Source organism: Terrapene carolina, unplaced genomic scaffold (assembly GCF_002925995.2).
Source record: "Terrapene carolina triunguis isolate 2854851 unplaced genomic scaffold, T_m_triunguis-2.0 Scaffold198, whole genome shotgun sequence".
Taxonomy (NCBI): Eukaryota; Metazoa; Chordata; order Testudines; family Emydidae; genus Terrapene; species Terrapene triunguis.
This window is the reverse complement of record NW_020664549.1, coordinates 1,843,873-1,855,704: the sequence shown is the minus strand read 5'-3', so window position 1 is coordinate 1,855,704 and position 11,832 is coordinate 1,843,873.

Here is an 11,832-nt window from a genome sequence, read left to right as displayed (position 1 = left end):
GTGTGAATCACAGAAATGTAGGACTGGAAGGGACATCAACAGGTCATCTAGTCAAACCCCTGCACTGAGGCAGGACTGAGTAATAACAACTAGACCATCCTTGACAGGTGTTTGTCTAACCTCTTAAAAAACTCCAATGACTGCTATTCCATAACCTCTCTAGGTAATTTGTCCAGTGCTTAACTACCTTTACAGTTAGGAAGTTTTTCCTAATGTCTAACCTAACTCTCCCTTGCTACAATTTAAGCCCATTGCTTCTTTTTCATGCATGTCCTGAGTGGGACGGGGGTGGGTCCAGGCAGTGGGATTGGGGGGAGGGAGGTCGAGGGAGTCGGTGGGTGTGTGGGGATGGACCGGGGGAAGCAGGGTGGAGGAACTGAGGAGGACAGGACTGGGACTGGGTGGGGCTGAGGGGGATGGGACAGGACTGGGATGGGGGGAGTAGGGTAGGGGCTGAGGGGAGCATGAATGGGACAGGGTAGAGAGAGCTGTGTAGAGTGGGGTGGGGCGGGGGAGACAATGGGGCTGGGCTGGGGAGAGGGACAGGGTCTGGAGGGGATGAGACAGAGGGGAGCAGTACTGGAATGGTGGGAAGTTGAGGGGGTGGGACAGCAGGGGGAGCGATGGGGGTGGGATGACGGGAGAGGCTGAAGAAGAGATTTGGGGTAGGGCAAGGCTGAGGGCAGTGGGTTGGGGGGAGCAGGGGGACTATGGGGGAGGCTGTTGGAACGGGGGCAGGGACTGAGGGCAGTGGGTTCAGGGTGGGAGGTACAGGGGGGCCTGCGGGGGAGGCTGAGGGAACAGGGTCAGGGTGGGGCCTGAGGGCAGTGGGTCTGAGGGGAGCCCCCCCAGAGGGACCTGCCAGGGGGCCAGGGGGATGAAGGTAGAAGCAGAGTGGGGGGGGGGGAGAAAAATGGCCTTTTTGCATTCAGCTAGGGCAAGGGCCAATTTCAGGCTCAGAGAGTTAGCTAGCACATAGTAGAAGCCTACTGTGGATAAAGCCGTTCTAGTTTTAGTAAACCTGTTGCCATGTGTTAAAACTACAACTGCTTCATCTACACTACGAGTTCACCACATATTAGTTATTAGCAGTTAGCTAACACCTGGTAATAAACCCACACCATTTTTTCCTAGTGAAGACAAGGCCAAAGCAGCACCGGTGGATATTCAAACAGGGTCTAACTATGTGAAACTGCGCAACAGGCTCAGCCAGAGCCCTTAAAAGGGAGGAAAGGAACAAAGGAGAGTGTGTGAAATTGGACAGGGCTGCCTCAGGCTGTCAGGGGTGGGGTTCAAGGAAGAGATGTTCAAAGCCAGGAGAGAAAAACAACTTGGCTTCAAAGTAGTTTAAATGAATGTGTTGACTTTACACCCTGGCATTAAGCTGCAAACCAATTTCCTGCCTCATTAGGAATCCCTTGCATTTAATTGGCATGGGTGTGTGATTTAGGGATTAAGGCAGGGGACTAGGCGTCAGGATTCCTGGGTTCTGTTACAGCACTGCCACCAGCTCTATGAGAAAAGTCACTTTGCTGAGTCTGTTTTACTCATCTATAGTAATACCTACCTCACAGGGGAGTTGTGAGCGTCAGTAAACAGGTGTGAAGTTCTCTGATATCCTCAAGTGACACAGGTTACACAGCAGCAACTTGCTGATATTTTAAATTAGGTAACATGATATAATCTTCCAACTGATACTATATGATTTTCAACACCAAGCGTTAGGCTCGCAATTATGTCCTCTGGCCAAAATTCTGCACACCAGTACATGGGTGTGAATCTGGAGTACTTCAGTGGAACTACTTCAGATTTACAGCAATGCAACAGAGAAGAACGGGTCCCCCTGTGTTTTTGTGTTGGATGGGAGACGGTTTTGTACCCAGGGCCGGCTCCAGGTACCAGCTTACCAAGCAGGTGCTTGGGGCGGCCACTTCTGAGAGGGGCGGCACGTCCAGCTGTTCGGCGGCAATTTGGCAGACGGTCCCTCACTCCTGCTTGGAATTTTTTGTTGTTGTTGTTGTTGGGCTGCTTGGGGCGGCCAAAACCCTGGAGCCGGCCCTGTTTGTACCTTGCCCAGGGAATCGTTTGGATGGTACTCGAATCACACTCCGCTAATTATTTTAAGATCCCATCTGCACTCAACCTGCAAGGCTCCCCCACCTGTATTAACCCTCTGCTGTGAATATTTTAATCCGACTTCACTATACAGGAACAGGGGCAGTTTTCTTCTCCATTTTGTTGTACACTATTTTTTTAAGAAAAACAAAAAGGTAACATTGTAAACATACTGTATTTACTGTAATTAAAGTTATTTATTGGCTACAGTAGCACGCAGTTCGTAAATAAAGATCTTCAGAGGCTTTAGACACCTGCTTGAGTCCAAAGGATTTATATGTAGTTTTAAACGCAGCTAAGGATTACAGAATGGCTTGTTTAGAGAGCTGAGAGTGGGATCGGAAAGCTTGCAGTCCAAGCTGGATCTGTTGTGTGGCTAAGTTAAAGAGCATTTGAACGCACTAAGCTCACACAAAATGAAAGACTGACTGTCACTTGGCAAACAACTTTGTGAAAGATCGTGTTGGTTTTTTCCACCAAAAAACAGTCCAGTAATGAGACTGTGCAGATGTTCTGGCCAAGCTGCAGCTCAGGTAACTGTCTACCCTGGGATGTAGGGACACGTCCTCTAATTCTTCTCCAAGATTGGTGGCAGAGACTTGCACCTGCATTTTAGAGGTAGATGCAGCAAGATCCACAATAAATACCGAGGGCCAAATTCAGCCTGAACATAAACACTGACTTCTGTAGCAGTTACTTACATGGAGTCTGAATTTGGTCAAGGGTCTGTCAAGCATTCTGGGAATCATTGGAACAAGGGCCCTATAAAAGTGCAAGATACTTCCAAGTAACCCTGAAAAAATACACCTTTGCTAAAATGGTGAAGGGACCCTTTTTAAAAAGGAGGGCAACTAAGTGAAACCCTCCCAAATCTCTCCTTCAGATGCTCAGAACGAAGGTGCCTAACTGGGTGCCCGCCTGCCCATCTGACTTCCCAAGTGCAGGATCTGGACACCACATTTGAAAATATGCCTCCAAGAGAGACTATCCTTCAGTGCTGGCATCTGTGTTTTTTTACTCTGAAGATTTCCAGTCAGTAGAAACAAGGCTCAACTCATATCCTCAAATCTGGGCACCCCAGAATTTTCTAGATCCGTACCCAGACATTTCAGCTCAGGCCCACCCCTACCCCTAGTTACTACAGTCAATTAGCAACATCTAGTGCTTTGGTGGGCATCAGCTGCAGATTTAGTCATGGTGTCAAAGGACTCTCTGATAAAGTCTCCAGCAGGAGGTGGGGATCTTGACAGTTTTAGTGTCACTTGCTCCTCACCCCAGAGTGAAGCAAACACAAACACAACCCCATGATAAAGCAGCAGCTGCCCCGCTGAGCTGAGGAGACAGGAAAACCCCATCTATCCCTAATCCATCACCATTTACAGAGTGTCATCCACTGTTTGGGACACCCTTTGTTCCTCAGGGAGGTATTTTTACTAGCCCACTGCTTATTTTTGTTTCTCTGTGGAAGGGAAAGTGATCATCCGCTGGCATGTCTGATGGACGGGAAAGGGCATTTGCTTTGTTTCAAAACAGGATCCTTCCAAGGGGAGCAAACATAGCACAATGCATCTGACATTTTTTGAGAGGACTAAAACATGGCAAACAGAGTTCTTTCCGCTTCCTAACTAGTGAGGAACAAGAACCCCATGTAGCCAGCAACCCCCTGTGCCTTTCTCTCAAGCTAGGAGGCCACAGCTGGTTGGCCATTCACTCCTACATGCCACAGTTGTTGTCCGTGGCGTGCATGTTTAAGACTGTGTGTGAACAGAGATAAGTTAACCCCTCTTGTGCTGTGGCTCACAAGGGACTCTCCCTTGCACACCATATAAAGATGAAGGCACCGATGGCATCTACAAATCTGTGCTAGTCCCTCCTCCTTACATTGTTAAACTCTGGGGGCACGAAGGGGTTTAAAACGTTCCCATCTCAGTGATGCATTCCCCTCTATGGGACACAGATCAAATCAAAGTCCTAGCCAGAGGCTGGGTATTCCTAAAAGCTTTTGCTGCTCTGTTTATCTCTGCGACAGCCTCCTGGCCATTCTGGTGGAAGAGGAATTGGGTGCCAGTAGCTCTAAGGGGTGTAAGACAATTCAACGAGCTTTGCAGAAGGACGTCTGCTCCGACCGCCCCAGAGATCCCCACACCAGCGCTGATGCTTTTCCTGTAGGCTGCCAATTAAACATACTGACAAAACAAGGAAAGCTTGGGGCTTTACCAGTGGGTAGCTCAACTCCGCAGCAGAAGGAAATTCAATCAGCACAGAGGAAGCCTTAATCCCATTCCAAGGCAGAGGCGATGAGTGAGAGGAGAAGATGCTGTTTGGAACCGTGTTCATTGCCCTCAAAGCAAGAAACTGCTGGGGCTGGGAGTCTGAATGAAGATTTCATGTCATGTTTATGTATCTGGCTACAGTATACCAACAGCTGGAAGTTGAAATGAGAACATTCAAATTGGAAATAAAAGGGAACTTATTAACAGGGATTGACTATTGGAACAGTTTACCGAGGGACGTAGAAAATTCATCATAATTTGGAGATTTTAAATCAGTATCGGATGCCTTGCTAAAAGATGTGCTCTGGTTCAGCCACAAACTATCAGGCTCTTTAATGTTCATTTACACAGAAGGCAATCCTTTCCGTTCCTGCAGGAACCAGTGGGTGAAATTCTCTGGTCTGTGTTATACAGGAGGTCGCACTAAATGATTACAATAGTCCCCCTCTGGCCTTAAAATCTATTAATCTCCTTTCATCCAGATCCCAAAATGTTTTGCAAATCCACAGGCAGATGCTGCAGTGGCATGCATGCTGAAAAACTCAGTATCTTAGTAAAAAACCTGCCTCCACATTCTAAACAGCAGCTAACATTGCATAGCTGGTATGGTTGACTTGCCCGAGCACCATACAGTAGAAAAATGGTGCTGCACTGAGGATCCTCATGAGGATCTGCAGAATCCCAAAGTCAGTGGGTGTGATGTGAAAAAAATGGGGGAGAGGAGTCGGGACAAACCTGACGTGCTACTTACATTACACCCTGGAAGAACATAAATTACAACAGAAAACTGACAGCAAGTCAAGGCTGCTCTGAGGAAGCGAGTCCAGAACCAGACACTGGTGAGGCTGTTGTTTCAGCCACACCACATCCCCCAGTTACACTCAACTTAGTCCCTTGGAGCATATGGCTGAGTGCCCAGCTGTGTGGCCTAGCAACATAGTGACACTCCTCAGGGGGTCTGGACAGAGGTAATAAGATTTCTCTCCTGCCTGTCTGATGGGCAGATACAAATAAGTGCTCTTGATGCTGCAGCAGCACCAAAAGCTGAATGATTTATGCCAGCCTCTCGGTGCCTTGCTTGCTGCTGGCCTTTTCTCATCTCTGTGCACTAGGTGATCACATGGCTAACTCCAAGACAGACGCTTTCTGTATCTCCCTTGCTGGGTTTGGGTGGCATGACTCCCAACCCATCACAGCAGCCTGTCAGGGCTACCAAGCTCTCTCCCCATCTCCCAGGAGACCCAAGCATCTTAGAAGCTCTGTGGTCTTTAGAGGGTCACCCCTGGGACTCCTCTGGGTAGTTCTGATGGAGAGTCCACTCTCTCTGCAGTAAGACACGGAATAAGCAGGATGTGCTTGTACTCTCCTTACCTACAATAAACTCACCAATACCCACAATCAAATAGCTTCTGGTCTAGTAGTTAGGGCACCAGCGTCAGACTTGGGAAACCTGGATTCACGTCCCTGTTCTGTCAGATTCCCTGTGTGACCTTGGCTTTGACCAAGTCACTTGGCCTCTCCGTGCCTCAGCTCCCATCTGTAAAATGGGGACAATGGCCCTACCTCAAGGGGTCTTGTCAGGATAAAGTCACTAAAGATGGTGAGGAGTTCAGACGCTGCACTACCGGGGCCATGTAAGTAACTAATAGACATAATTAAACAAAACCAAGGAAATCAAAAGCTCAAAACAGGCAAGAGAGGAAGCACACCAAGCAATGCTGGAGCGACACAAGGAAAGCGAGAGAGCGGAGGAGGGACATAGGTAACTGGGCGGGGGAGCAGGAAGGACATCACAGAGCCAATATTCCTGAGCCCCGCGAGACCAAGTCAGCTGGCACGGTCCAGCCATGGGTGTCTAATTGCAGTGTAGACACAACCTGCGTTTATTCACACTGCATGAGGCCTGGACTCTGTAAATCATGAAGCAGCCTGGTCTAAGTGACCTCAGAACAGCCAGCCCTTCACTGGATGGAGAGTGGTTTGTGCTGAGGGCCTGGCCTGCTTCTTAGAGCCGCAAAGAGAAGAGGCCCCACACGTCAGGTGAGTTAGGCTGTGCCCATCGTATGGCAGGTCAGTTTACTTTGACAAGCGTTAATAAGAGTCTTGGCTTGGACGGGGGCTGGAGGGGTGGGGGGAAGGGGAGAGATGCAGCCATGGGTGTGGTTCAGCGTTCATCTTTGCCCCAGCAAAACCAAGGGGCAAGCCGCACAGACAACCTTCTTCTCCTAATGGATGCGCTATAAGAGCTAGCTATTATTATTATATTTATTAGATCCTCACACGCACCCAGCATCCTTCCACTGGAGAAGGGACGGCAGAAGAAAGATTCAGAGGGCAAGGAGGGGGTAATGGAGAGGGCAGGAAAGGTTCCCTTTCCTCATCCTCACCTTGAGGAGTGATCTGGGTGTTTTCCTATGGCCTGCAGAGCACCGTGCACACTTACCGTGCTATGTAAGTAACATGGATTACAAACCCGCTCAGCCAAGGCTTCCCATCCCTCCTATGCTTTATGTTCCAAAGCATCAATATCATTATCATGACATTCAGATCCTAGAAGAACAACACCTTACACAGTAAAGCCTCAATTATCCAAACCCCATCTATTTAAAACTCCCCACCACCCAAAGAGGGTCATGTTCCCTGTTGTCTATTAACTACATTGTAAATAATTCTCATTATTCTAACTTAATCAATGACCCCAGGACATTTGGATCAGGAAGGGTATACGGCACGCACACCACACCTTTCACGTTGGGGTCTCAAACCACTTTACAGAAGTGGATACGTATTTTTATCCTCATATGACAGATGAGGAAACTAAGGCACAGAGAGGCTAAGGCGACACAAAGTCAGCGACAAAGGCGGGAACAGAACCCCTTGCTGTAACTACTATACCATGCTACCTTATACTAATGCTACAGGCCAGATTAAGCCTAGATTCATGTACACAGTTAGAGCCATAGGCACCACCTCTCCAATGAACGTAGGTTCACTGTCCTCACTCCAATTGGTACTTCCAAAGGGATGGTAAAAAAGGGCGTCTGTAAGTGAGTAGGGCAGCAATCCAGCTCAGCATCAAAGTCTGTGTGATCGGACACAAAGACAGCAGCTGTTCCTTCTTGCCGTCACAGCCGCTACTGTTAAAAACAGGCTAACCTGAAAAAGTATAGTTGGTTGCTATACAAACTGCTTCCAAAATCCAGGCCACCAGGTGCTGTCCAGGCAGCCCCAGATGCCACTGTCAAAGGAGACTCTGCAAGTCTAAAACGACCTCCCAAGAAGGCACACAAATGCAAGCTCAGGCTCATTGTGAAGGCACTACCTCCTTTCCTATTGTTTCTTGTGTTGTGTTTGCGGAGATCCATGGGCTGGGGCATTAATTGGTGGGGCCCATTACCCAGTTTGATGTAAAATCAGAGATTTACATTCCAAAGAGATTTCGTAAAGGTGAAGGAGGTATTATTAAGAAAATCAGCAGGCATCAGCCAGAACTCATAAATCCCTCATTCCCAGGCTGAGATGGCAGTTCTGCTTTCTCAGTAACTGTAACCATTAATGCCTGGGATCATGATGTTTTTGATTGAAAGCAGAATTCAGCACGAGCAAACAGATTTATGCTCTCAGAGCAACAGGTAAATCCTGTAGTCTTTGGCGGAACTTCTGAATGCATAGCATATTCTAAACATAGCCCTGGAGAATACGATGGGAACAACATGCATTCGGCAAGGGAGAAAACCATTTCTAGCTCTAATTCCTAGGGGATTCTACCTTCTTTACTACCATGGTCTTCTCTATCCATTAGGCATGCACAAACCTCAAAAAGATCCCAAAGTTTGGTTCAGGGAGCACGGTCTAGTATTTAAAATACATGACTATGAGCTACGACTCTGCCTGTTTCTGCCATAGATACACTGTATGACCACTGACCTTGGGAAGCTACTTCCCTTATCCATAAAATGGCAATACAATACCCCAGTGTTGTTAGACATCACTAATGCATATTCATTTCAGATCAGCAGACCAAAGCACTAAAGACTTGCAAAATATTATAAACTCCAGAAGTTCAGATGTTTCTAGGAACCACCACAAACACGCATCTGGGACAGCCTGGATATCTGAGTCAGGCCAGGAATACCATGAGTACAGCCTTTGTTGTGACATTTCAGCATGTCTAGCCCCAGCACAATTCAGATCCAGTAACTACAGTGACTAAGGAGAAAAAAGCAACAAAGAGTCTTGTGGCGCCTTATAGACTGACAGATGTATTGAGCGTATTGGGGTGAATACCCACGAAAGCTTATGCTCCAATACATCTGTTAGTCTATAAGGCACCACAAGACTCTTTGTTGCTTTTTACAGATCCAGACTATCACGGCTACCCCTCTGATACTAAGGAGAAAAAAGTTAGCCAAACTTTTGTCATCCTTACAAAAGTTTCAGTTCAAGGTTCGGGTTAGTAGTTGCTTGATCTGAACGCATACATCATCCCAGCACGAAGGTAATTAGTGAAATGTAGCTGTGACAAGCTGTCACTCCAATGCTCAAAAAAGGATGATTTAAGCAAACGCCTTTGGTAACTAGCCATCAAAACAGTGCACTCCAAGAGTCGAGAGGAGGTTGTTTTGCAGTCATGAAATCAAGAGCCATGATTTGTATCCCATCTGGGAAAAAATTCACCACTTCAAGTCTTTAAGGACATTTTAGAGTATTTCTTGTTTCCAACTTTTGCATTGTTTGATTGTTTTGATTCTATAATGTTTGCTGTGGACACAACACTGGACACTGCCCTCTAGATCCCTAGAGATTGCCAATATCCAGGCTCAGCTTCTCAAAAGAGATTTGGTTAATCACTTCCTACACAACTGTTGCTTCACTTTGTGAATTCCAAATGGGCAAGAAAAGGGATCACACAACCCATCCCCCTGCCTCAGCAGGATGCAGAGAGAACAAAATAAATAAATAAACCCCATACTGAAAAAGCATTAAGGAGAAACAGTCCGTCTCCACAATAAGCCAACAGGCTTAGACAAACTAGCCCTGGGATTGGTCAAAGGGCAGTAATGAAAGGCCCCTCGCCCCATGGAAACATAAACAAGTGCAGCCCTTTTAAATGTAAGACACAGAGAAAGAATGGGACCCATTGCTCATTTAAGTGAACTCAAAAGTTTGGGGCAGAGACAGAGGAAGAGAACTGAACAAGGACTTGCAGAATCTTCAAAGCCAACAACAGCAGCCCCAAGAAAAAGTGACGGCTCGAACATGATCTTTCTCTTCTCCTCTTGGGACCAAATTAAGGTACAGAGAAATTATCTTTTGCTTCCGTGTAAGTAAATCCTTATGCCAAGAAGTGCAACAGATGGTCGAATCTGCTCTCTACACTGGTGATGCTTCACACCAACAACACAGAGGGACCCTTCCTCTTATTTCAGCCAAGTGCATTTCTATCACGGAGGCTGAAATAAGTGATCAGACATTGCAGTTTCCGAAAAGACTCCTATTAAAACATTAGCACTTATCTCTGTGGACACCAGTGTCCACATCACATGGGAGTGCTTATATTATTAACAGTGGTGAATGGCATTTTAAAAACATCACATGGGTCTTTAGATTTTTCCTCCAGGGCTTTTTTGTTTCTTGTTTTTTAACTTCTAATGTTTGCCTCCTTATTCGTGTTTTTTCAAGAGAGCTCAGGGCCAGATTTTCAAGGGCCCAGCACCCACAACAAGGGGCCAAGTTTTCAAAAGAGCTCAGCGCCCAATGTTTGAGAATCTGGCCATTTATTTTGGTGTCTATGTAGAAGCGGAGTGGCAGCTCTCTGTGGATGCAGTTGAGCTCTGCAGTAATGTCTGCCTGCGCTCATTGAAGCCACACGCAAAACTCCCACTGAAATCAATGGGAGCAAAATCAGACCCGGAGCAATCAAAGGAAAAGGTGGAAGTTGGGTTGTTTTTAGTGTCAGATGATTTGATCCCAGAGACTGGGATCAAATCAGAGGAGCAAAATTAAAAATTGACTGAAGTGGAAGACATGTATAGTCACTTTGTAATAATAGATTTATGTTATTTACATCTTTGGTGTTTAATTTGCTGCATACTCACAGCATATCAACTGTACAATTGCTGCTATAATAACTAAGAGATGAATAATCTGTTGAATCCAGTATACTTAACACAGTTCATATAAATATTACTGTTTAGAATAAATGCTGTAATACTAGATCCACTATGGATAACAGTATCTAAGACAAATGTGATAAGGGGAGCAGAATGACATTTCTTAGCACCTATCGTTCTTTATGTACAAGCCTTCCGGACATATAAACTGTTATTACTAGAAGAGTATCAATAAATTCAGAAGTTAATTAATCCACAGAAGTTGCCATAAAAGTCAGGAAGTTATTTCAGATGGTTATTTCCTTTTCTAAGTATAAGGGGAAAGTGCTGGCAAATGCTACAATTGTAATAGCTACCCCAGTGTACTCTTGCTATTTAAGATGTTCTGATTTGCCTAACTCCAATTATCTGAGCATCCTCACCAGCCAACATTCTCTCCCCATCTCTAAAACAAGTTCTAACATACCAGACCAGGCCCTGCAAGCCTCCCAACTGATTTCTCCACCTTTGCCATTTGGCACTGAGGGCAGCAGAGACTAAAATGATCCCCCCGCTTTTCCAAGAGTCCAGGCCCCTACTACTTGAGTGAAAAGAGAATCTTCAGTATCAGGAGAAGGCCTGACACACATAACTGGGCAGTTATGGTCCTTTCCCCTAATGGGCAGGGGTACACATATATGCACTTTAGCCAATTGATATTCTATGTATTCATGAGTACTTCAGGCACTCGAGAGCATATGTCACACTTTCCCCCATGGCTCCCTGGGAGCTAAGTGTTTGCACAATCAATCCTCAAGGCTGTCCATGAGCTGTCGATTGAGTACCTAGTAGCATCCGCACAGTTGCTGCTCTCACAGTAGTCATGATTCTTTTGTAACGTGCTTTGAGATGTCTAAAGAGATGCAACACACAAGTGCAGTACTCTTCAGGCTGGATTGTTTCATTTATTCCAGCAGTGGAGGGGAGTGCGCAAGGTAAAACTCACAATGCAGGAACAAGTGAAAGAACAAGAGCTCTTGTGGTAGGTACCAAGCACATAAAAACACCCAATCAATTTCTCTGCTAAGCAGATGAATTACTCTATTTTTGTGGTTCAGGAGAACCAAAATCAAGAGATAGTGTAAAACACCCTCTTTACCACCTAGAATACAAAAATCGGTATCTATAGAATATTGCATCTTATACCACTGCCCTCTACTGGATGAAATCATAACTGCTCATCTGTGTCATAAATCCTGTAAATGGTGAACAGAGATTCTCCTTAGGCTCAAGTGGTAGAAGCTTATGTTTTTTTGGAGAAGAAAGAGCCAATTCTATCCCCACAGCTGCTC